This window comes from Ziziphus jujuba, chromosome 6 (genome assembly GCF_031755915.1).
Source record: "Ziziphus jujuba cultivar Dongzao chromosome 6, ASM3175591v1".
In the NCBI taxonomy this organism is placed as follows: domain Eukaryota; kingdom Viridiplantae; phylum Streptophyta; class Magnoliopsida; order Rosales; family Rhamnaceae; genus Ziziphus; species Ziziphus jujuba.
The window spans coordinates 1,924,998-1,935,838 of record NC_083384.1 but is presented as its reverse complement, the minus strand read 5'-3'; the positions used below and the strand labels follow the sequence as shown (position 1 = coordinate 1,935,838).

The window sequence follows — 10,841 nt, the reverse complement described above, 5'->3', positions numbered from 1 at the left end:
CTTTGGCTCTAGTGATTGGCCCCACCTTCATCTGTATTGGATCAGCACCCCAGTGGGTTGTCGGTTGAACGGTCTTGGGCGGATTCATATCATTTAGTAATGAGCATAACGGCCCTATTGTTCTAGTGGACAGAAGAACCTATGATTAGCTTTTTGGGAAATTTCCAAACGAACAATTTCAATGAAATCTTTCAATTTCTTATTTTACTATGTTCAACTTTATGTATTCCTCCAACATAGAGTAATTGAATGTACAGAAATGGCTATAACAGAGTTTTGATTATCCGTATTAATAGCTACTCTAGGAGGAATGTTTTTATGCGGTGCTAATGATTTAACAACTATCTTTATAGCTCCAGAATGTTTCAGTTTATACTTCTAGCTGTTATCTAGATATACCACGAAAGATGTATGGTCTACTGAGGCTACTACGAAATATTTACTCATGGGTGGGGCAAGCTCTTCTATTTTGGTTCATGGTTTCTCTTGGCTATATGGTTCATCCGGGTAAGAGATCGAGCTTCAAGAAATAGTGAATGGTCTTATCAATACACAAATGTATAACTCCCCAGGAATTTCAATTTCGCTTATATTCATCACTATAGGAATTGGGTTCAAGCTTTCCCCAGCCCCTTCTCATCAATGGACTGCTGACGTATACGAAGGAGTGCAGTTCATTTGATAAAATCCTACCTCTCTATCTATCTCTAAGATATTTGGATATTTCAAAACTCCATGGACCTGCAGAAGAGAAATGCTATCCCAACTCGGACCAAGACATAACTTTTACTTGTTCGAATAACAATTAAGGTGAAGCAGGGTCAGGAACAACGAATCTCTTTATGATAAAGAGATTCATTTTGTAAGTTCGTTGTCACGGGTAGTTCCTACAAAGGATCGGACTAATGATGTATACAATACTTGAATTCTTGATGTAGATTCTACATAGTCGGTTCTCATCCTTCAGAGACTATGAGTGTAATAGGAGCATTTGTCGATAAAAGGATCACCCTAAGATGATCATCTTATGGCTATTGAGAACGAATCAACTTAGATGGTTCTATTTCTCAATCTTTGTGACTTGCTCCTATGGAACCAAGGTCGAAAAGATTGAGAAAAATTAGTCATTCACAACCATTGATAAAGGATTCCTTGAAATGTTAAGGATTAGTAATCCTTTTTAGAAATCAAATGGATTCGTTCTTATACATACACGAGGCAAGTAATCAAAAAAGAAAGAAGATGAGTTCTTCTTTCTTTTATCACTTAGGAGCCGTGCGAGATGAAAGTATCATGCATGGTTTTGAATGAGAGAAAGAAGTGAGGAATCCTCCTTTTGACTCTAACTCTCCCACTCCAGTTGTTGCTTTTCTTTCTGTTACTTCAAAAGTAGCTGCTTCCGCTTCAGCCACTCGAATTTTTGATATTCCTTTTTATTTCTCATCAAACGAATGGCATCTTCTTTTGGAAATCCTAGCTATTCTTAGCATTATATTAGGGAAGTCATTGCTATTACTCAAACAAGCATGAAACATATGCTTGCGTATTCATCCATAGGTCAAATTGGATATGTAATTACTGGAATAATTGTTGGAGACTCAACTGGTGGATATGCAAGCATGATAACTTATAAGCTGTTCTATATCTCCACGAATCTAAGAACTTTTGCTTACACTGTATCATTTGGTCTACGTACTGGAATTGATAACATTAGAGATTATGCAGGATTATACATGAAATATCCTTTTTTGGCTCTCTCTTTCGCCCTATGTCTCTTATCCTTAGGAGGTCTTCCTCTACTAGCAGGTTTTTTCAGAAAACTTCATTTATTCTGGTGTGGATGGCAGGCATGCCTATATTTCTTGGTTTCAATAGGACTCCTTACGAGCATTGTTTCTATCTACTATTATCTAAAAATAATCAAGTTCTTAATGAATAGACGAAACTAAGAAATAACCTCTCACGTGTAAAATTATAGAAGATCCCCTTTAAGATCAAACAATTCCATTAAATTGAGTATGATTGTATGTGTCATAACATCTACTATACCAGAAATATCAATGAACCCAATTATTGAAATTGCTCAGGATACCCTGTTTTAGCTTTTAGAATCTATTTCTTAGTTCAAGATCCCTTTTACTAACTGGAATCAAATAATTAGTATATCTGTTCCGCCCAAAATGGGAATGGGCTAGGGTTATGAACTTATAATCTATAATCTGATGATCGAGTCGATTTTATGATTATATGTTCATTCCATACCAGACCAGACCAGAATAGGGTTATATACATTTTAATTATGAGAAGGGGTCATTCGAGCGTATCTAAATAGATACTATATTTATGTATGGATCCCTACGTCATTACATTCCATTTAGGATTAGGAATAGGCATAATCACACCTGCTTTTAACATATCTCTCGTTATTTGGGACCCTATCCACCTAACCTATTTGGGCTTTTATTGAATCGAGAAATAGGTTTGATTGTCCATCGTTTTTATGTAATATATAAATATAAGATAAGGCAACCTCCAGATAATTCAAATCGAAGCGATTGGATCTCCGATTCTGGCCTATATGACATGACCGATCAATAGAAATACTCTAACACTCCACCTTTGTCGTATATTCCATACATCACAATAGAAAGATATCATATTCATGGAATACGATTCACTTTCAAGATGCCTTAGTGGTGAAAAGGTAGACACGCGAGACTCAAAATCTCGTGCTAAAGAGCGTGGAGGTTTGAGTCCTCTTCAAGGCATAATATTGAATATTGAGAATGCTCAGTGAATTTTGATCTAAGATTTCAACTCTTCCATGTTTTAGTAGTAGTATATTATTCCTTAGAGGTAAGGTCCAAAATATGGAAGAAACGGGTGTTTCCACGACATTACCACTCAGTCAATTCTGTTCCACTTAATCCCTGTTTCATAGCCACATATCTTTTCGGCTAAGCAATGGGAAACCTTTCTCGTGTTACATGAATCCAATTTTCATTTCATCGGGGAAAAGCCATCTTTTTCTCAACAATGTCTTTGTCATTTGATCCATAGTGTTCCATTAGATTGGAACAGCTTTGATAAATACTGAGAACTCTCTGATGGAGTATTAAAATGGAAAAATCCATTAGACAATGAACTATTGGTTTTAAGCCATCTCTGGCGATGACTTAACAATTCGAAGTACTTTTCTTGCGTATTCTTGATAAACCAGCGTTTATATATAGATGTAGGAGGATTTGTTTGGGAAGTAAGAAGCCCCTTTGACATCTCTTTATATGCAAAGAATTCTCGATGTAAAAACACAGAGACAACGGGCTGATCTTTGAATAGGAAAAAGAGTGGACCTACAGGGTCCCAAATGAATTGGCTTATTCGAAAAAAGCCTTGTTCTTTGGAAGATCTATCTCGTTCTAGTACTACATGGTTCCACTCTGCAAGAACTCCGAATCATTCTCTTGAAACCCATCCTCTTCATTATAAATGATCTACTTGCCCCGAAATGACCTAGCCCGATAGGAAAATCCCAATTCATTGGGCCTTTCGATATAATTAAATAGAAAGCCTCAAGGGCCCCATATTCTAGGAGCCCAAACTATATGACTGAATAAATCCTCCTCTATCTGTTGTGGATTGAGGACTCTTTCTCCTTCTCCTTCTTCAAATTTCAATTTGTATTGTTCACAAGGAAATCTTTGATCAACAATAGAACAAGATCTATTTTACATCATATCTAAGGGATTCCTTGGTTCAGGCCGAAGGAGCAATGTCCCTCGATCATTATCAAATTGGCTGCAATCTTTTTCTGTCCATGAGGATCCCACCAAAGCGTCTTCTACTTCTAATAGGCCATGAACTAAATCAGAATCATTCTCAATGAGTCCAGAAGAAGTGATCCCATGTTTTTCATCGAGTCATGGTAGAGACCAAAGGTCTTGAGCGACCAATCCTGCAGAACAACTCAAAAGATAAAGAAGTATCATTAATTTCTTCAAGCTTGTTCTAAGTGCGAAGTACCATTTGCATAAATAAGAATACCTTTCGTTACATGATTTCTTCTTCATATAGATAGATATAAGATCTATGGAGCAACTACTTAGAAGTACATTTTGTGCAACAGCCCTTCCTATCTTATAGAAAAGGATCCTATGATCCTAAACCGATCTTACCTGGGATTGCAAATCCCAAGTTTGTCTACAAAGAGTAGATCTAATTATATTAGTGTCTATAATTGATTTCTTTTGTGTAATACTAATCGATAGGGCCTGATTGGTAAGTGCTACAAGATCTCATACATTGGAACCCATGGTTATGGACCCGAATCCATTAGTATGGAACATTTTATTTTCAAAGTGAAATCCCCTAGTTTATGAAAGAGTGAAAAAGTGCTTTCGTTGTTGTGGAATAAGAAGCCTTCATATCTTAATGCATGTATTTAATTTATTCGGAGCTATTAGAGTAGGATCCACTTTTTGGGGAATATGAGTCGAAGCAATAACAAGAATATTTCTAGTGGAACATCTTTCACAACCCCTGGAGGGATAGTTCACTAATAGACCGAGGGATAAGTAATTCAACTCACTCACATCCAGACCATGAATGTTTGGAATCCATATTATGCAAGGAGACATTGCTTTTGCTAATTCGAATTGAAGGGTGATATAAAATCGATCTATTTTTGGCATCATATCCATAGATAAATTCAACAGCTATTACAAGTAGTAGTACAAAGAGCGAAACAAATAGCTCTCGTGGCCCAGAATAAAAAAAAAAAAAATGTTTGGAGCATTAAAAGCTTGTATCCATAGAACATCTGACGTAACATAGATAATGAGTAAATAGGAGTTAATATCATTCCAATTGCCATTACAAAAGTAATTACTATTTTTGTAATTAAAAGATATTTTTGGCTAGTAAGTATTCCAAAAAATACTATCAATTCTGCAACAAAACCGCTCATGCCCGGTAATGCAAGAGAAGCCATCGATAAGATATTGAAAGTCATGAATATTTTTGGAATTGTGGTAGCCATTTCGTCCATTTTCTCGAGATAAATAAGATGTATTCTATCATAACTCATTCTTGCCAACAAAAAAAGCGCAGCACCAATAAATCCATGAGAGATTATTTGTAAAATGGCTCCATTGAGTTCTGTATCGTTTATAGAACCAATTCCTATAAATATGAAACCCACATGTGATACAGAGGAATAAGGTATTCTTGTTTGAAAATTATGTTGGCCCGGAGATGTTGAAGCTGCATAGATTATTAGAATTGTACCAACTATGATCAACCAAGGAGAAAAGATAGAATGAGCATGAGGTAATAATTGCAATTCTGCATATTTATAAAGATAATTATTTTAATGATCAAGCTAACCTTGAAGAACTGGAATTGCCAAGTTCAATTCTTTCTCTTTTGCAAGATTTTAAAGATGTCTTTCCAGATGAAATTCCAAAGGACCAATTAGAGAGATTGAACATCAAATTGACTTTGTTCCAGGGGCTGCCATACCAAATAGACCTGCATATAGAAACAATCCCGAACAAACAAAGGAGCTACGAAAACAAGTAAGTGAGTTACTTGATAAAGGTTATATTCGTGAGAGTATGAGTCCATGTGCTGTTCCTGTTTTATTACTGCCTAAAAAATATTGTTCTTGGAGAATGTGTGTTGATTGTAGGGCTATAAATAATATCACCATTACATATAGACATCCAATTCTAAGATTAGATGATATGCTTGATGAATTGCATGGTGCTTGCATGTTCATTAAAATTGATCTTAGGAGTGAATACCATCAAATTAGGATGAAAGAAGGTGATGAATGGAAGACCACATTTAAGACTAAATATGGGCTGTATGAATGGTTAGTCATGCCTTTTGGTTTAACTAATGCACCTAGTACTTTTATAAGGCTTATGAATCATGTTATGCGTCCATTTATTGGTACATTTATGGTTGTGTACTTTGATGACATTTTAGTGTATAGCCGAAACTTAGATGAACATGTAGACCATCTTAGTGAAAATCCTTAGGAAAGAAAGGTTGTTTGGTAACATGAAAAAGTGTGATTTTTGCAAAGATGAGCTTGTTTTCCTAGGATTTGTAGTAATTGCTGCGAGAATCAAAGTTGATCAATCTAAAGTTCAAGCAATCAAGGAGTGGCGGACACCAACCTCTATCATTCAAGTGAGGAGCTTTCATGGTTGGTAAGTTTTTATCGAAGATTTGTCAAGGAATTTAGCACCATCGTAGCACCTTTGAATGAAGTTGTAATGCATCTTTATTAATTTTGCCAAATTTTTCTAAGACTTTTGAAATTGAACGTGATGCTTCGAGTATAGGTATTGGAGCTATATTAATGCAAAAAGGAAGGCCATAGCCTACTTTAGTAAGAAATTAAATGGAGCTGCACTAAACTACCCGACATATGACAAGGAGATGTATGCTTTGGTGAGGGCTTTGGACATGTGGCAGCATTATCTCATGCCAAAAGAATTTGTGATTCATACAGATCATGAATCTTTGAAGCACATTAAAGGCCAAGGAAAGCTCAATCAAAGGCATGCCAAGTGGATTGAATTTATTGAGATCTTTCCATATGTGATCCGCTACAAAAAAGGTAAGGAAAATGTGGTTGCCGGTGCATTATCCCTAAGGTATGTTCTCTTTTCTACATTAGATGCTAGATTACTTGGTTTTGAGCAATTAAAGGAACTTTATGAGCATGATAGTGACTTTGGAGAAATATTTAGAACCTGTTTGAAACATGGATTTAATAAATTTTACATATTTGAGGAGTATTTGTTTAAGGAAAACAAACTTTGTGTGCCTAATTGTAGCATTAGGGAATTATTGGTTCGGGAAGGTCATGAGGGTGGTTTAATGGGACATTTTTGTGTTTTTAAGACTTTATCCTTACTGCGAGAACATTTTCATTGGCCTAACATGAAAAGAGATGTTGAGAAAATATGTGAAAGATGCTTAAAATGCCGAAAGACTAAGTCCACATTGAAGCCCTACAGATTGTACCAACCTTTGCTGATTCCTTCACATCCTTGGGTAGATTTGTCTATGGATTTTATTCTTGGTTTTCCTAGGTCAAGGACAGGTAAAGATTTAATTTTTGTTGTTGTGGATAGATTTTCTAAGATGGCACATTTTATTGCACGTAATAAAATTGATGATGCACCTAATGTTGCTAATTTGTTTTTCAAAGAAATTGTGAGGTTACATGGAATGCCTAGGACTAGTTTCGGATAGGGATGCTAAGTTCTTAAGTTATTTTCGAAAAAATTTGCGGGCTATGTTAGGTGCTAAGCTTTTATTTTCAACTACCTATCATCCACAAACTGATGGACAAACCAAAGTAGTGAATAGAACTTTGTCTGCATTGTTGAGAGCATTAATTAGTCGAAATTTAAGAACTTGGGAGGATTGTTTTCCACATCTTGAATTTGCTTATAATAGGTCTTTGCATTTAGCAACTAAATTTACTCCTTTTCAAATTGTTTATGGTTTTAATCCTGTGACCCCATTAGATCTAACACATTTACCTTTAAATGAACGTGCTAATCTAGATGGGAAACAAAAAGCTGATTTTGTGAAGCAAGTTCATGAAAAGACTAAGGAAAATATTGAGAGTAGGACCGCGCAATACGCAAGGAATGCTAATCAAGGCCAACAACAACTTGTATTTGAACCTGGAAATTGGGTTTGGTTGCACCAAAGAAAGGAGAGGTTTCTCGAGCAGTGGAAATCAAAATTGATGCCGAGAGGAGATGGACCTTTTCAAGTTTTGGAGCGGATAAATGACAATGCTTACAAACCTGATTTGCCGGGTTAGTATAATGTTAGTACTACATTCAATGTTGCTGATTTGTCTCCTTTTGCTGCAGGTGATGACTTTGAGTTTAGGGCAAATCCTTTTCAAGAGGAAAGGAATGATGCGAATCCACCCAAGCTAGCACAACCGACAACCCGCTGGGGTATTAATCCGATATGGATGAAGACCGGGCCGATCACTAGGGCTCAAGCTAAGAGGTTTAAGGACAACCTTGCTGACCTTATCTAGGGAGTAATTCATTCTCAAAAGGGCGTGTGCATACCTGAAGATACAAAATCTATTTTAAGCATCCAAGTGGTGGAGGCTGATATGGACCCTGGTAGCTGTCACCAGACATCATACATCAGACATTTTACATCGAAAACCCATACATCGGACACCCATACATTGGACATCTATCATCAGACACCCATACATCAGACTTCGGACTTCAAACATCAGACATAACTTAGTTCAGACATCAGGTAAACATAAGTTAGCTCGGGCATCATACAAAAGTTAGTTCGGACATCAGACATAAGTTAGCTCGAACATTAAGCCGGCATAAGTTAGCTCAGACATCAAACATAAGTCAGCTTAGTTGTCAAACTAGTCAACTCGTTACCTAATTTGCGTTTGACTTTTTGTTTTGTTTTTATTTATTTATTGGTTGAACAAATCAACTTAGGAAAGTTATTATTTTATTATTTTATTATTGTAAATTAATTAATTCCCTATTCAAAATAAAGGAATTAATTAATACAAATTAGTTTAGGAAATTAATCTAAAATTCGGCTAACTTGTTTCCTTTTCTTTTGGAGGCCGATTTTACCTAGTTAATTAGGGTTTTATTTTGTAACTTTTTAGCCTATTTAAAGGCTTGTTTTATCAATAACATTCAGTACTTTCTTCATTCAGAAAATTATTTGTGAGATTGAATTCTTTTTGTTCTCTTTGAACACCTAAAACACCATTAGTGAATGAGTGTTTTAGTTTGACTTATCAATAGGCCTTCCATCACCTATTATGGCGTCTTTATTATACCAGGGTTTATAATCACAGGTTGGTTAGGGGTCAAGGTGATGTGAATCCGCCCGAGCTCGCACAACCGACAACTCGCTGGGGTATCGATCAGATACGGATGAAGACCGGGCCGATCACTAGGGCTCAAGCTAAGAGGTTTAAGACAACCTTGCTTCCTTTATCCAGGAAGTGATTCATTCTCAAAAGGGCTTATCCATACCTGAAGATAAAAGACTTATTTTAAGCATCCAAGTGGTGGAGGCTGATACAACGGACATTTTACATCGAACACACATACATCGGACATTTTATAACGGACACCTATACATCGGACATTTTATATCGGACACCCATACATTGGACATCCGACCTTGGACTTCGGAGTTTGGACACCCATACATTAAACATCTGACCTCGGACTTCGGACTTCGGATATCAGACATAACTTTGTTCAGACGCCAGGTAGACATAAGTTAACTTGGACATCGGGCAGACATAAGTTACCTTGGACATCAGACATAAGTCAGCTTAGTTGTCAAACTAGTCAACTCGTTTTCTAATTTGCGTTTGAATTTTTGGGTTTTTATTTATTTATTTGCTGGACAAATAAGTTTAGGAAAGTTATTATTTTATTATTTTCATTGTAAATTAATTAATTCCTACTTCAAAATAAGGGAATTAATTAATCCATATTAGATTAGGAAAGTGATACAAACCTAGGACGACCTGGTCCTAAACCCATATTATATTAGCCCGGATCTCAATTAAGTTCAAGTTCTAATGGAATGGACCTCAACCCCTAACCAACCTGTGGTTAGAAACCTTGGTATAATGTAGATGCCACAATAGGGGATGGAAAACCTATTGATAAGTCAAGCTAAAACAACCAATTCTCTAATGGTGTTTTAGGTGTTCTCAAAGAACAAAGAGATAATTAATCTCACAAGTATTTTCTTAATCAAATCAGAGTTGTATTATTATTGAAAAATAAGCCTTTAAATAGGCTACAAAGCCACAAAATAAAACCCTAAAAACAAAGGAAAAATCGTCCACACACATAAAGAACCTAGTTGACCGAAACTATACTTCCTTTCCTAATCTAAGTTTGATTAATTAATTCCTTTATATTAAATTAGGAATTAATTAATTTACAATGGAAAGAATAAAATAAGAAACTTCCTAAAGTTATTTGTCCAGAAAATAAATAAATAAAAGCCAAAAAGTAATGGTAGTTTCCTAAAACAAAAAGTAAAAGCAAATTAGGAAACTAAAAATGCTAGCCTTTTGATCAAGTTGACTTTGATCAATCTTTGACCTCTTTTAGCTTCAAATCAGCTTCTAGATTCTTTTTAGGATGCCAAATAAGCTGAATATGAAGTTCCACACGTTGCCCATGCTTGGAAAAATAAGAAAAGGCTAATACAGTAACATACAGTAAAGCCAGCAAGCAATACAGCAAATTCGGCCAAATTGTTAAAGCTGTCCGTACAAGCCCTTTTTGATTGCATTTGAGGCTGCTTTAACTTGATTCCATGACCTCTTAGGCATATGTATTGAACCCATAAATCATTGGAACCATTTCATACTTCTCGGACTCCAAAAATGTACCAAAACTGTCACTCGGGTCCGTATCGGCTTCCACCACTTGGATGCTTAGAATAGGCTTTGTATCTTCAAGTATGGACAAGCTCTGTTGAGATTGATTACCCCCTGTATAAATACTCCCAGTTTGTCCTTAAATATTTTAATTTGAGCTCTTGTGATTGGCCTAGTCTTCATCCATGTCGAGTCAGCACCACAGCGGGTTATCGGTGGAGCGGGCTCGGGCAAAATCAAGATCATCACCTGCAGCAAAAGGAGTTAAATCAGCAACATTAAATGCAGCATTCATGTTATACTCACCCAGTAAATCAGGCTTGAAGGCATTCTTGTTATTCGGCTCCAAAACTTGAAAAGGTCCATCCATAGGCGGCATGAGCTTTGA

The 10,841-nt window shown here is 36.1% G+C and overlaps 1 pseudogene; it reads left to right on the top strand.

Moving 5' to 3' along the window:
- The first annotated feature begins 508 nt into the window (after positions 1–508).
- LOC132804108 (NAD(P)H-quinone oxidoreductase subunit 2 A, chloroplastic-like) lies at positions 509–2,102 on the top strand (annotated as a pseudogene).
- The last annotated feature ends 8,739 nt before the right edge of the window (positions 2,103–10,841 follow it).